The following is a 16,344-nucleotide window of genomic DNA, read 5'->3' as shown; positions in this document are numbered from 1 at the left end:
CCACTTTGGCCCTCCGCCACTCCTTAGGCACTGTACCAGTATTTATCGGTGTGTTGGTGTGTGTGTGTGTGAGAGAGAGAGAGAGAGAGAGAGAGAGAGAGAGAGAGAGAGAGAGAGAGAGAGAGAGAGATGAATGTATTAAAATATTTGCAAGTATTTTCTCTTTTGAGACCTTACTCAAAGTAAGTTAAACATGTGACAATGTTCTGTATTTTAGACTAATTAAAATGTACATAGTGTACAAGTCTCTGTGATTTTCCCTTGTGTGCTTGTGTTTCGGGCCCTGTGAGCATGTTAATGCAGTTTGTCTTCTGGTCACCCCCTTAAAAGTTGTTCTGCCAGCCCCTTAACCGTCAGGCCTCACAATTGATCCCTGACACGCAAACCAATATTCAAGGAATAAGAATATTTTAAGTTACGGCAAAAATATATTGAGCAATCCTCACATGTATAAAAAATATTGAATGACAAAAACTATTACACTTAAACCAATAATAATAAACTTATTGTAATATTATAAAAAAATAATTAGAAACTAAGGAACTATAAATGAGATCAAAATACATACTGCAGAATGGGGATATCCAGCAGGAAAGGAATGTCAGTCCCATGAGGTTTAGTTTAACCCGGTAGCAGCGGGGATCATGTTTCTTAATGGTACTTCTAAGCAAGAAAAAAAATTGAGAAAAAAATCATCACTCACACAAACCATTTCATAATATATATCGAAGCATTTGTGATCAGTTTATGTATCATCTATTTTGGGGGGTTTAAATCATGGCACACATTTGGTCCGTCGCTGCTACTGGGTTAATCATACCTTTTTAGGCACACTGTTTGTGAATTGCATATGTAAAGCTGTTTTTAGTAAAAAAAAATGTTACCTGAATTACACGGTTGGAAACTATGTCATTGAAGATGCAAAATATGTTTTTGATATTTTTTATCTCTTTATGCATCATGATGTTCCACTAGAAAATGGCCAGGAAAGAACCGTCCTACACTGAAGATGATGATACCTGTGGTCCGGCATCTGTAAATGATGTTAGGACTATACGCAAGGCAGGTAACGTCCTGTTCATGAACATTATACAGGCAAGATAGAAAACATGACGTGCTGAATTTAAAAAATATAAAATATAACACAACTTGGCAAAAATTAAAGTTCAGTGTATGATGGTTCTCTCTGAATTTTTTTTATAGTGGCATATCATAATGCACTAAGAAAAAAAATATGGAATGATTCCTGTCGTGCTGGATATCCCCCCTCTGTGGTATGCATTGGCTTGACAAACACCATCAAAGATCTTAAAGTTAATAATGAAAATGATTATATAAAATATTCTTATATAGAAATATTCAAATCTTAATTTATGAAAATAATAACTTAAAAAAAAAAAACTACTTTCTTGAACTGATAGTCCCCGTTATGGCCATCAGTGTCTCGCCTATTTCCCTAAGACTTTGGCCAATATCCAGTACATGGTTGCCTAAATTCCCCATTTCAGTAAAACCTCGGGCGATATCCCGTAGATGGTTTCCATTCGTCCGTTGCTCCTCCACCAGGTCCTTCAGCAGACCTCGAATTTCCTTTTGGGTAGTAAGGAACTCAGGAACCAGTTGTAACTCGTGACCTGATGAATATGCAATTCATTAGGATACATCTGCTATTTGACGAGCATGTTCTGATGAATAGTAATGCCATTTAGTATTCCAGCAGAAGCAATGATGATTGAACAGCAATGGCATTCAATATATAAGAAGCTATGCAAGATCACTGGAGTTTACTATCTGCAGATGAGCAAGGCTTGGTGAACAACTAAGTAGGCAGTTATTTGACAGCTAGGTAAATAACTACAGTATTTGCTTGATGTTTGAATTACACTTCAACTTATGTTTGAAAGTAATGACTTTCTATTTCTATTGAAAAAAAAAAGGTATATAAAGAATGAGTAGGTACCTGCTGCTGTGGGAGTTGCTGGTCTACTACCACTTCTACTGGCAGGAAGGGAAGTTGACCTTTGGGGTTTATGGGCACTGGGTCGTCGGACACTGGATGAGGCCGATGATGGGGGCACTTCTCCTGTTGGTTCACTATTGAAAGAAATCAAGGAAAATGTCATTGTTTCACAACACTTGGATTATAAGACTTTTTCTAAAGGACATATATTAGAAAAAGTGAAAATAAATGCATCTGCTGATTAAAAGGCACATATAATGTATATAATTACACAAATATGAACTGGTAAGGAGTAATATGAAAGTTCTCAACCAAGTGACCTTGTGAGGCCACTCTCTTGAGGTGAACCCAGAGGTGTTCTAACCTCCTCTGACACCTCGATTATTGTCGTACTCATCGAGGGAAACAGGTCATCATCAACAACATTTGTAGATGAGGAAGGTCCAGCAAAGGCACCTGAAAATAATAATAATAATAATAATAATAATAATAATAATAATAATAATAATAATAATAATAATAATGAGAACTATGCCATAGCGCCTGGGAAAAAAAAATGATCAGCTCAAACAGAGTCCTTTTATGGAAAAGGCATGGAGACAGTAAGCAGTAAGTAGAATAATGATGAAAAGTGAGGACGAAATCACTGCCTATCCAATGCATTATCATGTGAGTGTTGACTTTTGCTTTAAACTTATTAATCTCAACATTTATATATAATTAGGGAAATAGGAATGGGAAAATTGCTTATTTGTCCAAAAAATATGAATCAGCTTCCTGCTAACACACACACACACACACACACACACACACACACACACACACACACACATAACAGGACAACATGTGGGTAGTCTTAGGCCACTTGGCGGTGATTGATTATAAATATATATATATATATATATATATATATATATATATATATATATATATATATATATATATATATATATATATATATATATATATATATATATATATATATATATAATTTTTTTTTTCAGAAGATTTACCATATATTTTTTTTTTCAGAAGATTTACCAAAATATAAGGGTAAAGTTCTACTTTCCTACACTTCTCATCGGTTAGATCTCATTATTCTACGTATTTTGAACCCTATTTATGTGCGCCGTAAAATGCTAGAAAAGCCGCTAACAATTTCTGAAAAGTTGTGAGTTTTTTGCGGCCGCCTAGGAGAACAATGGAGGGGAGCAGATTTAAGCAACTACATCCGAACTTTACGACCTGACAGCTAACAGGGGGGAGGGGGGGGCTCGCTCCCCTCGACCCGACCCCCATATATGTGACTTATTTCTGTGAGGAGGCATTTCTCCCAACACCGGCTGGACCCCCGCCGCATATGGGTGCACTTCGTCGTGCTTTACATGAAGCTTTTGTCAATATTATCCAACTTTTCAAAAATCGATATCTGCGAAGTCCCACGTTAAAAGAGAGTCTGTTACTCTCGTCTGGACTCCGGACGCTGACGCCGCTTTCCTCGCTGCTAAGAAGGCCCTCAGCGACACAGTCATGCTGTCGTTCCCAGCCCATAACGCGGAGATCACCATAGCAGCAGACGCCTCCGACACTGGGACAGGTGCTGTCCTACAACAGTTCGTCGACAACGCCTGGAAGCCGATTGCCTTTTTCTCCCGTAAGCTCACCAAGTCTGAAGCCAAGTACAGCGCTTACGACCGGGAACTTCTCGCCATCTTCAAGGCTGTCAAGCGTTTCCGCTACTTCATTGGAGGCCGTCGTTTCCACGTGTTCACCGACCACAAGCCCCTCAACACTACCTTCCTGAGGAACAAAGACTCCAACACCACGTCAACTTCGCCACATGGACTACATCTCGCAGTTCACCATCGACATCTAGTACATCAAAGGTGCAGACAACGCTCCAACTGACGCCTTCTCCCGCAACATTACCGCTGTGATGTCCTCTTCACTTGATTACGCCGCCATAGCCGCCGATCAGTCCGGTGACGCAGAGCTGGAGAAGCTTCTAGACAACCCGGCGCTTCAAATGAAGAAAATCACACTCCCAGGCACCAATGTCACTCTACGCTGACGTCTCCACGGCCAACGTCCGTCCTTACCTGCAACAGCGACACCGCTACCAGGCCTTCCGTCAGATCCACGACCTCTCTCCCCCTGCCATCTGGATCTGGCATCCTAGCCTCGCAGCGCCTGATGAGGTCCGGCTTCACTTGGGAGGGATTTAACAAAGATGTCAGACTGTGGACTAAAACCTGCACCGACTGCCAAGCCTCCAAGGTGACGTGACACACTCACTCTCCACCCGGCACCTTCACGCCCGTCACGGAGAGGTTCGACCACGTCCACATACACCTTGTCGGTCCCCTGCCACCCTCCGCAGGCCACCGCTACATCATCACTTGCGTGGATCAGTTCACACGCTGGCCCGAGGCCGCCCCCATCGATGACATCACTACGGACGCCGTCGCCCACACCTTCATCGCTACTTGGGTCTCCAGGTTCGGCGTCCCTCTCAGCCTCACCTCGGATCGCGGCAACTAGTTCGACGTCCCTCTCAGCCTCACCTCGGACCGCGACAACTGGTTCCTGGCTCTAACCTTTGTCCTCCTCGGCATCAGGTCCTCCCTGAAGGAAGACTTGCACCACTCCTCGGCTGAACTAGTTTACGACACCTGCGGCATCCAGGACTTCGCCCCCCGCCTCAAAGGTGCCATGAGGAGCCTTCAGCCTGTGCAGCCTCGCTCTTCCCCGAAGAAGACCTTCGTCAGCCAGGACCTCGCCACTTGCACCCACGTCTTCCTGCGCGTGGATGCCGTCCGGCGGCCCCTGTACCAGCCCTACCAAGGACCCTACCGCGTCCTGAGACGGACCAGAAAGATTGTCACGATCGAAAATCATGGTTCTCAGGACGCGGCATACTTGTTGGCCTCGGACCTGTCGCCCCAGCTCTCCGTCACCAAAACAACACCGCCCGTGCCACAACACCCCCGTACCAGGAATATATTGTTCGTTCTTTGAAGTCATTGGGAGGGGAGTACTGTAGCAGCCATAGTCACCCCTGCAAATGGACACACGCTCTCTCGGTGACTCTTCAGAGAACGTGGCCCGGGAGCGCAAATTTAGTGTTTTCATTATTCCTGGTGTTCCTGTCGCTGTCTCTTCTCTTTGATGTCCGTGTTGCGTCTTAATTGTTTATTTATTACTACGTGTTTATCGTCCACTGTCTGTCCTCGTCTTGCTACAGTTCTCTTCTACATATTGTTCTACATTTACACCAACACTTCCATGTCATTCAAACTACACAACCTCCACATAAACACAAATACACTCAAACACGTCTTCTGTGTGTCTCGTCAATCCCTATGACCTGTGATTTTTTGTGAATAAAATAACCCTGACGGATATTACCTTCCTCTATCCGTGAACCAATTAGCGCTTAGAACACTCACTAAATCACCTACAACCCCTGGGGCTGTTGGGTGCGGTCTGGCCCCAATATCCAGCCTTCCCTTCTTGGGCTCTGTGGTGGGTGGGGGTGTGGTCAAATGAAAGACAAAAATAATGTATCGGTAAAAACAGTTTGCCCCGGCCTGCCTCACTCTGACGTCCGCCTGTCTCCGGAAATTCCCACAAGGTCCTCTCTGATCGCCACCTTGGAGCCTGTCACGGTTCCTGACGGTGCTTGTGGGAAGTCCCTGCCACCTAGAGCAACGATCGGCAACCTGCGGCTCCGGAGCCGCATGCAGCTCTTTCAAGAGACCCGTGGGGCCCCTGCCATCTAATTAAAAATGTCCAAATTATCTGGGAATCACTTCACATTTAAATGAAATTAACAGGAAACTACAAGGAAGGGGGGAAAGACTGCATTGTTGCTTTTGGAAGAAGTGCTTTCATTTGAGCGAAATTTATCAATGTTAGTCAGATGGTTTGTGAACGAAGTAGAAGTGGGGTTGTCGATTTTGTATCCCCATATAGAATGGGAATTGAATGTGAAAAGGAATGCAAAATAATTTTGAATGGTGAAGAAATGGAGAAGGTCAACGAGTTTAAGTACCTTGGATCAGTTATGTGTAAGCATGGTGGTATGAAGGGAGAGATAAGAGAAAGGGCATTGCAAGGAAGAAGGGTAATAGGGTCTTTGGGACGAATCACGAATGGCAGAAGTGTGAGCATGGAGGTAAAGAGGGATTTGAGAAATACAATAATAGTACCAACCCTCACATATGCAAGTGAAACGTGGGCCTGGAATGAAAGTCAGAGGTCTAGAGTGCAGGCAGTGGAAATGAGTTATTTGAGGAGTGCTTGTGGTGTGAGTAGAATGGATGGAATGAGATATGAAAGTGTGTGTGAGCGTTTTGGAATGTGTCACAGGGGTGAAGGGAAGAAGTGTGGAGTGGTGGAACAAATGAAATGACAGACTTTAAAGTGGTTTGGCCACATGGAGCGAATGGAGTAGAGTAAGATGAACAGAAGGGTGTATGTGAGTGAGATAGAAGGAGGGAATGCTAGAGGACGACCTCCAGTGAAATGGAGAGATAGGATGCAAGATTATGTGAGGGAGAGGGTGAAAATCAGTGGGGAACTTTGAGCAGGCAAGGATAGGGTCTGGATAGAGAAAGTTGGAAGCTCTTCTGCCATGGCCATCCTTTTGTGGGAGCTCCCAGGAGCAGGCGTCGATGAAAGATGATGATGGTGTTTCCATTTATACTCAGTGCAATGAAAAGAGAACTTAATGACAGGAAATGTAGTAAAAATAATCAGTAGCTAAAACATTGGGAACTATGACAACACTGTTCAGTTGTGTGGGCAGGCAGACAGACAGACAAACAGACAGTTTACTGTCAACCATCACTGGTCGGCCACTCACGCGAGGAGGGAAAGTGTGCTACTTTTTTTTGTAATTTTGTTAAGTTGTTACGCTCATTTCAATGCCGTATACATACAGCAACGTGGAATATGCAAACATGGTGTTCATTATACGAGCTCTGTTACGGGTAACGGGAGTGCCATGGCTGCTTTATAATACTCAAGAGAATACCTAAACAGTAAATCCTTCCTTCACACACACACACACACACAAAACATTCCTCACAGGACACCCTGTATATGAATATAAATAGAACCACAAGTCCACAACCATCCTGCAGTCAAATTTGCCCCTATTTTTGTACTTAATTTCATTCCAGGATTTCCTGGGATGGATGTGCAAAAATATCCAAGGATTATTAAACCTTGAAAATTGTCCGGGATTCCGGGAAACAATTCCTAGTATCAAGTATGTCAAAAAGTTTAAACTATATCACCCTCACTGGTTTGCTTGTTTGTTTCCCTTAGTTTCATTCAAGCTCAGAAACTTCACACAAGAAATTTCTGAGTCAGAAAAAAAATAATATAGTTCTGTAAGTGACTCCTTACTGTGAGGTGTCAGGTGATGGCTGCACAGGTCCCTGAATGCTGGAGGGCTGCAGTCTATCTCTGTGGTCCAATAAGTGTCTGAAAGATGGTTCATGAAAAATTCTAATTTATAGATAAAGCCTACCTTCCTCTTCTACCCTGAACCCTCCTGACAAGAGAGTAAGATATGAATGATTTTCAATTACATATTGATGGGCTGGGAAAAAAATACCTATGAGTGATTACTGTAATTACACCTCAGTACAAGCTATATGCAGGTTAGTGAAACACAACACTATGATAATTACCTGCTATCATTACATGTTCAAGATTTTTCTACACTTGTTACAAAAATGCTTAACATTACATGCAAACACAGCCATAAATTGCAACAAGTTGACAGCTCAAACCATATGCAATGAAAATTACTTACTTATCAAAGTAAAGCATAATAAGCACATGAAGTATGAACATATAGTTAAATATAAGAAAGGAACACCACATCACAACCGCACAGCTGGTAATAGCTGTACACACCTGTCACAGTGCAACTGGCTCTGGAGGAATGGCCTCAGGTTGTTGTATGGAGTACGGCTCTTGAGCTTCTTCCCATTGCTCACAGCCTCAAGTGCCACACGGTTTGAGGAGTCGATGTCAAGGACTCTGCTGAGTGTCAGTAGGTTACAGAAACCTAAATGACAAAAATGGAGCACACACAAAAATACAATTCCTTTAACATCAGTACTCACTTGTATGGACCAGTCCACTTCTGCTCCATTATCCCACCCTTCCGAGTCTCATTGCGAAGGTTTCTTTTAAGAACCTTCATCCCTACAGAGAAGCTGAAGGTCTTCACTCCTCTTGCTTTCCTGTTCCTGTACTCAGCCTTCTGCTTTTCTTGGGCTGCTTCAACTCTCTGTTCCCGCTGCATAATAAAAGTAAAAGCATAAGCATTGATAGCACTATGATGACTGGATTAATTGTACTGACATATAAATTTCCTTGTGCAAAAGATGCTTGTAATGTATGGTACAATATGGATGAAAGAATGATCCTATGTAGCAGGACTTGAATTGGAATAAACGTCGAGTGTTTAATCTGGCCATATATCTGCAGTCATTACATTGAAATAGTTTGGAGACCGAATAAAGTCGGGCTAAAGCAGAGAGTCAATCTGGCAATGAATGTACTATGCTGAAACATAAATTATAGCATCAATGTAAAAGTTATGGTATTTTTCTTCGGTACTACTGCCAGACTTAAGAACATTAGCATCAGGAAATATAACACATGACGTCCTTAGCCAGACCTTGGAGTGCAGTTCTTCACGCCTCTGGTCCTGCTCTTTGACACACTCCGTAATGTCCTCGGAAGAGGGCAGTTCAACAAGTTCTTCAAAGAACTGTAACAAAAAGAAACTGCAAAAGAAGATTACTTGAGAGGCACTAGACATATTCTTCAATTCTTGTGAGATATACACTTTTCTTCCAGAATTTGCACATTACATATGAATCTACTTTCTACTTACTTCTGGTGTGGTACTCCTTCCCTCTGGTTGTGCAGAAGCCTCAGGAGCAAATGTAATTTCTTCCTAAAAATATTTTTTTCAATTGAACTGAAATTACGGTCATTAGGCACAAGAACAACTCTTCATATTTTTTTGGTTTGTGATTGAAAGCTTCATATTTTAATGGAACCAATAGGAGTTGATTTCTTATATTAATTCAAACACTGGTGGTTACCTGGTGAAGTGGCCGGTGCTCACGAGCAAACATCAACCGGAAAGGTGTGAACCCGGTGGTCCGCTGCTTTTGGGTACGGATGCTATAGGCGACTTCATCCAGGAAGTTTGGCCAGTCGGTCTTGGTCGCGTTGCAGAGCTTGGAAAGCCTGGTCTCCAGAGTCTGGTTAATTCTCTGCCAGTCCATTAGTCTGCGGATGGTAGGCAGACGTGATACTCCTCCGGATCCCGTAGAACTTGCAGAGTTCGTCGTTGATCTGTGGGGAATGAAGAGGTCAAAGTAGCAGCAGTAATACAACAGGTGTTATAATAGTATCATTTGTTTGCAGTGTTAATAATACCTGAGGTTTGTTCAGCATCTTAGAGCTAACGAAGCATTAGATGATGTAAATGTCCTCCTCTGACAACTGTATTGGTAATAATGCACCTCTCAGGCATACCTGAATATAACATTACATCCTGATGACCATTCCATGAATTACAACAGAAATAACAGTAACATAAAGACTTACCGAGGAACAAAACTCACGTCCGTGATCAGTCAGGATCCTTGCAGGCTTGCCCCACCTAAGGAAAGCAGATGTCATTACACATGAAAAAAAATCTGCATCTTTTGTATCACATTCTTATATTATGCCTAAACATAATCAATTGATGGTTATGATAAAATTTCATAATTAGTTCAAACAATATGGCAAGGCAAAGAACTTTTATACAAGAACTAAAGTGAGCTTTTAATTGAAATACAATTGATGAAATAAAACAGTTGTGAGAAGCAACAAACAGAGAGAAATATATGGAGTGGTACGACTGCACGGACTTTTACATGCATTGATGACAAAACATGCTGCAACCTCAAAACAACTGTGGTAATACATGATTAAATAAATAATGATTACCAGTAGCAAACTCATCAGCTTGGACTCATTCCGTTTCACTAATTTTCAAAATAGGGAAAATATCGTGGATGGATTGTATGACAGAATTTTCTTTTAAATGATTCTACCAATGATGAATATGTTTTGTTTATTACATCAGATTGTTGAATGTTTGCATATTTTTTGAAGGCAAAAATCAGTCACAGTGATGATGAGGTAAACTTCAAAGGAAAACAATGAAAACTAAATTAATCTTGACATCAGGATACCTTTTTAAGATGGATTGTTTAGCATCCAAACTGACTATTTGAAATTACATTCATAAGTAGTGATGACATGGCAGTAAATATTTCATCCAAGTGCGGAAACTAATGATAAAATTTACCTGTGGATAAAGGAGCGTATGCACCTGGACACCCATAAGCTGTCTGATCTCTAAGTGTGAAGTAGTCGACAAACTTTGTGTTGAAGTCGACAAACGTGCAAATGTACCTCTAGACTTCATCACTAACAGCCATTGTACCTGGATATTTTAATAAATCAGGAAGCAACACATACATCATGCAAAGCCATCAAAACCCAACATAACCAATTACATCAGCTTGTGCAGACACTAGGTAAAGCTAGATAAATCACCCATGCTAGATCAAATTATACAGGCAAAGAGAAAGTGCATTATAACCCAGAAAAGAGAGAGAGAGAGAGAATTATTGTGTTCCATGAACAACAATGAGAGCTAACTACCATGCATTATAAAGCATTGTTCTTTTCATATTTACAATTATCATAAAGTAAACCCAAAAGAGTAAGATGGCTGGCATTTGAGGTAGCTCACATATGTACAAAGTTTTAAGCAAGGCATTTGACAGTTAAAAAAAGGCAGATGGTTCCTGAGAGATTGATTAAATTGGTGAGACTTTGTAAGAAAACAGGTTTCATACAATGTGAAGGCTCCACTTGGAATGTTATAGGAGTTTAGCATCAGGCGGAGAAGAACAGCCTATATATAGAGATATAGATGAGAGTTGCAACCAAAACCAGGCATTCCAAAAGCACAACCCAGAAAAGGCCCACAAGACATCAAAATGGTATCTGACCTGTCTCGTGACCTACAACAGTAACTATACATGGACAAAAGCATGTATATAGATATGCATGCATATATGTGTGTGCAAGGGAGTTCTACAATTATGCAAGGGATAAGTTTTTGAAAGGATCATGTAAATTTAAGCTTGAACAGAGATAGTGCGATTTCAGCTTCAAAATCTAACTTTGAATCACTCATTTGTTGTATCCTTGTGTATGAGAAATATGAGCCTAATAAGAACATAAGAACGTTGGAATCTGCAGGAGGCCGGTAGGCCTATACAAGGTAGTTCCTTTTAGCCTAAGCTCCCGTGTATCTAACCCCACCTAATATCGCTGTCCATGAATATATCTAATCTATTTTTGAATGTGACAATTGTATTGGCACTCACCACATGACTGCTAAGCCTATTCCACTCATCCACAACCCTGTTAGTAAACGAATTTTTGCCTATGTCCCTGTTAAATCTGAATTTATCAAGTTTAAACCCATTACTTCGTGTCCTACCCAGTTCTCTTACCAACAAAACCTTATGAATGTTAAAAGAACTAACAGTTTTCCTTTGTGCTATTATAAATTTGCGAGAAGACAAATTCGAAGAGTTAGGAATTCTGTGTCTGTGTGTGTGTTGGAATATATGTACATTTGATTTCTTAACTTTTTTGCTTACCTAATACTTGTACCATTTTTAAAAGAAACCCCAAGCCAAACCACCCAGTAACACTTTACACATATCTGATCCTCACCGACCAAGTCGACTCCAATAAGTTCCAACGGCTCCTTCACCTTTATGGGACGCATCTCTGGGGCCTTTGTCTTCATTGGCGTGTAGTGCTGGCACTTACTACATGTTTCAATCTAGAAAACAAATGTGAAAACTGTGAGAAAATTGCTTGAGGATTCAGCAAAACAATTCTGGAGAGTATTGAATTAGCTAACAATCATTTTAATTGTATCAACTTTCTGTAAAGATGCACTACTTGTGATCAGGTATTTCATGCAATACATAAACAATATTTACATACATAATGTTTCATGTCCTGGGTCATGTTTCGCCAATAGTAAACTGAGGAGACATTCTGACAAGTGGTAACCCAGCCGCTATGCCCTGCAGTGGGACTGCTGTGATCACAGCAGCAACCTCCTCAAAAGACCTCACCACGAGCTGCCGAGGCTTCCCATCATGGTCCACTCTGTACAACTTCTGATATGTTTATAAATGCATAATAATCCCAGTATGAGAAATGCAAGAGAAGCTTCCATACAAGGCCACTCCACGACAATGACAACAGATTTTAAACCACAGCTGCAACTTGCTTTGACACTCATCTTTGCTTCCATGAACCCTGCACCTGTGCTAGAGAGAGCCTGTCACTCAAAGTTGTATTAAATTTAACTCCTTCAGGTGGTTGGGACACAACCTCTGACAATGAGCTGGTCCTTAGCACTAATAAGCAGTGGGTAGGGACACTGGCAATAAAGCAGCAACCCATCTCTTTCCTACCTTACTACAGAATGGATATCAAAATGTTAGAATCGGTGCAGAGGAGGATAACTAAGATGATTCAGGGGTTGAGGAACTCTCCATACGAGGAAAGACTCAAACATTTAAACTTGCATTCTCTGGAAAGGCGAAGGGTGCGTGGAGACATGATCGAGGTTTATAAATGGATGAAGGGCTTTAATAAGGGGGATATTCATAAGGTTTTTTTGGTAAGAGAAACGGGCAGGACACGAAGTAATGGGTTGAAACTGGATAAGTACAGATTCAACAGGGATATAGGCAAAAATTGGTTTACTAACAGAGTGGTGGATGAGTGGAATAGGCTTAGCAGTCATGTGGTGAGTGCCAATACAATTGTCACATTCAAAAATATATTAGATAAATTAATGGACAGCGATACTAGGTGGGGTTAGATACACGGGAGCTTAGGCTCAAAGGAACTGCCTTGTATAGGCCTACCGGCCTCTTGCAGACTCCTACGTCCTTATGTACATAAGGATGAAAAGTGGGATATCTTTATTTCTAATCAGTATACCATAGCATATCTTATACTACAGCCATGGCCATGAAATCAATCCCTTCTCCCTTTCCTCTACTAATCACATTATCAAAATAAATCATCATTAAGCTCATGAGAGAAAATCATGAACACAAACTGCCGCAAAAGTGTACATTCTTCAACACATAACCACTTTAATTAATTTAAAATCTTGGCCTCTGTTTATTGCAGATAGCATCAAACAGACTTTCAAACAGATAATCAAAAACAATCACTTACCCTGCTCATCCCACTGGAAGGGGCGTGCCCATCGCAATACTTTCCGCTGCTCAACACCCTTAAGTCCAGAGGCATGCCTTCTGGTCCTCAAGTAGATGATGAGTCACTCATACATGATGTTGTCCTCAGCAAACCTCTGTCTGCAGGCCAACTCATACTCCTCAGTAGTACAGTTGGACCTGATGATGAATTTTAATTATCAGTATTATGCTTCACTGCAACCAGTCAAGTAAAGTTGCATGTCAACTTGACATACACTGAGAAAATAATGACATGTGGTAGGGTATGTCTTTTCTGAAACTATACGTGTTAATAAAAACACTTTCAGATATATAATATATACATACATATATACAATAATATAATACAATAAATATAACATATACAATATGTAGAAGCACAGGCAGTAGAAAACCAAACGATGAACAGATGCTGAAACTAGTAAAGTTTGCCAGTGAACTAAATAATAATTATATCCTTGTAACAGCTGGTTTAATTTTCCAGGTAGCTATAAATTGGCTGGATATGATACTGTTAGAGGCAGTGATATGAGTACTCCATTTAAATTTCTGGAATGTCTTGGAGGCTGTTTCCTTATTCAATATGTACATATCCCTTAAATATTTAGAAGGAAGTCAGAGCTCCACCCTTGATTTGCTAATCACTTCAGAGGAAAATGTGAGCAATTTAAAAAGTGAAAAGTCTATTGGGTAAAAGTGACCATGTTGTATTAAATTGCGACTATATTTGCTACAGTGATGAGAAAAGGGACAACCGATGAGCCCATTGGTTTTCCAAACTATATTTCCGTTTGGATTTCTGCAGCTGAGTCTCACTTAAAGCTGTTAGATAGTGTTCAACCAGATTAAATTTCTTCTTCTGAATCTTGAGATTAATCTTCGGCATCGTCGCCTGGTGGGATAATTATCCCATTTTTTCAAAATTATGTTTAATATCGACCAACCATTACATCGTCGCTTGCCTGCCCGATGTAATACATCACAATTTTCCTGGTGTTTCATCCCAGCGACCGTCAAATTGTGGGATACACTTACTAATGTGATTATTAATTCTAGTAATTGTGAAACATTTAAAGAACATGTGAATGGGTTTCTTCTCTCTTAGCTCGCTACCTACTAGATTTTTCTCCATCTTCGTTTTCTTTGCTTTCTCCTTCATTCTGTATTTTCCGATATCGGTGAAGTGTCGCCCGCTGGGCCTTTTGGCTTATATCATTTGTGCTTTCCGGCAGGTCACCTTCATTGATTCATATAATAATAATAATAATAATAATAATAATAATAATAATAATAATATTTTTCAAAAAGGGAGATTGTGAAAAAAATACAAATTTGATAAATGAAACAGACTGGAGACAGGAGCTTGATGGAGGGTTATTGGATGAAATGTAAGAGAAATATAAAAGTAAAATGCATAAATTCTATGAAAAATGTATAGCAGTGGCAAAAGCAGGACAAGACAGAAATAAAAAGCCACCATGAATGAATGCGAGAGCCACTAGAGCCAAGACAAAGAAGTATTTTGCATGGAAAGTAATATTAGTAATATTAGTACACCAAACTTTCCCTGATCCAACCATGCAATAACATCATTTGTTACACTACACAGAGCAGATTATGTAGAATATAACTTCCTATAGGCAGACTGCTTATCAGGTAAGGCATGGATAGTTGATAAATATCCCAAAAATTGAACTAAAATTACATTCTCCACTATCTTAGACAAAAATGAAAGGTTAGAGACAGGTCTATATCAAGTATATGATATAGGTATCAAGTATATGATATAGATATCAAGTATATGATATAGATATCAAGTATATGATATAGATATCAAGTATATGATCAAGTTAACTTTTCAAGGTGGGTCTGACACTTCCCAGCTTTTCTTTCTGAGGAAAAACACACTGCTGGATACTTGAATTTATAATGCATAAAATAAATTTTAAGAGCTCATAGAAGCCTCCCTCACTAGCTATATCAGATAGGGGCATCGGATCGTTCACACAGTACGTTACCTTAATAGGTTTCATTAAGTCACGTAACTTCTCAATACTAATATCATGAAAAGATGACAAGCCAACATAGGGGATATCAGGCAAATAATTTGATTTCATCACCAAGCCTCCCTGAAAGTTACCAACAATTTTTTTAATCTTTTCATCGAAGAAGTTTATAAATCTATTAGCTAGATCAGCATCAGTATAGCCATCTGGAAGCCTTCTAGTGTTGCTCCTATTACCCGTTAGCGTGTTTAAGATTGAATACAGCCGTTTAATGTCTGAACCAGCTTCAATAATCTTCTCTCTATAATAAGTACACTTTCTTTGTCTAATTAATCTATTCACAGTATTCCAAGCACTAACATAACCACTGCGGGAATCTTCCGTACGCAAACTACGCCACCTCTTTTCCTTAAGTTTTCTAGTTTTGATGGCATTCTTAATCTCGGTATTGAACCAGGGTGTGTTTTCCCTCACTTTAATGTCTTTAGTGACTACTGGACACATGTTGTTATATTCAGTCTGTAGTACAGTATTATAAAGGTGAACCAGACAAACTAGACAACCATCCATTGTCACATTGTTGCTGTGCTCATGGGGACAACTTTTCTGGATTTCAGTTGTTAATTTGTTCAGTACATTATCAACTAATGCTTTAGGGTCATAGCTACTCTTAAGTCTAAAAGTGATAGTTTTCTTCGTTTTCAAGTCTCTACTCCATCCACAGTATATGTAAATAACTTATGATAAGGAGATATAGTAAAATCTGGCTCAATATCTAACTTATTGACGCTAACACCCATGGGATCACAAAGCACAAGGTCAAGCATGTAGCCAGAGCGAGAGGTTACATCGTTTACTTTATTTATACAATATAAAGAATCTAACAGCAATAAAATCACTCCTACACTGATCATGTACATCATCCATCCAAATATTTAAATCCCCAGAAATAAACATTTTACCATGTGAATGATCA

The 16,344-nt window shown here is 40.2% G+C and overlaps 1 long non-coding RNA gene across 1 annotated transcript; it reads right to left on the bottom strand.

The window, feature by feature from the left end:
- Window positions 1–298: 298 nt before the first annotated feature.
- On the bottom strand, window positions 299–10,103 carry LOC126994728 (uncharacterized). Its single transcript, XR_007749528.1, has 8 exons — window positions 9,608–10,103; window positions 8,664–9,352; window positions 8,104–8,279; window positions 7,892–8,017; window positions 7,376–7,453; window positions 2,325–2,416; window positions 1,961–2,094; window positions 299–1,634 (listed from the first exon to the last, which is right to left on the bottom strand). It is a non-coding gene; the product is annotated as an uncharacterized LOC126994728 (long non-coding RNA).
- Between the last annotated feature and the right edge of the window lie 6,241 nt (window positions 10,104–16,344).

The sequence above is a fragment of the Eriocheir sinensis genome, unplaced genomic scaffold, assembly GCF_024679095.1.
Source record: "Eriocheir sinensis breed Jianghai 21 unplaced genomic scaffold, ASM2467909v1 Scaffold857, whole genome shotgun sequence".
Lineage (NCBI taxonomy): Eukaryota > Metazoa > Arthropoda > Malacostraca > Decapoda > Varunidae > Eriocheir > Eriocheir sinensis.
Note: the sequence above shows the minus strand (reverse complement) of the source record. Positions and strands in the feature narration are given on the sequence as shown.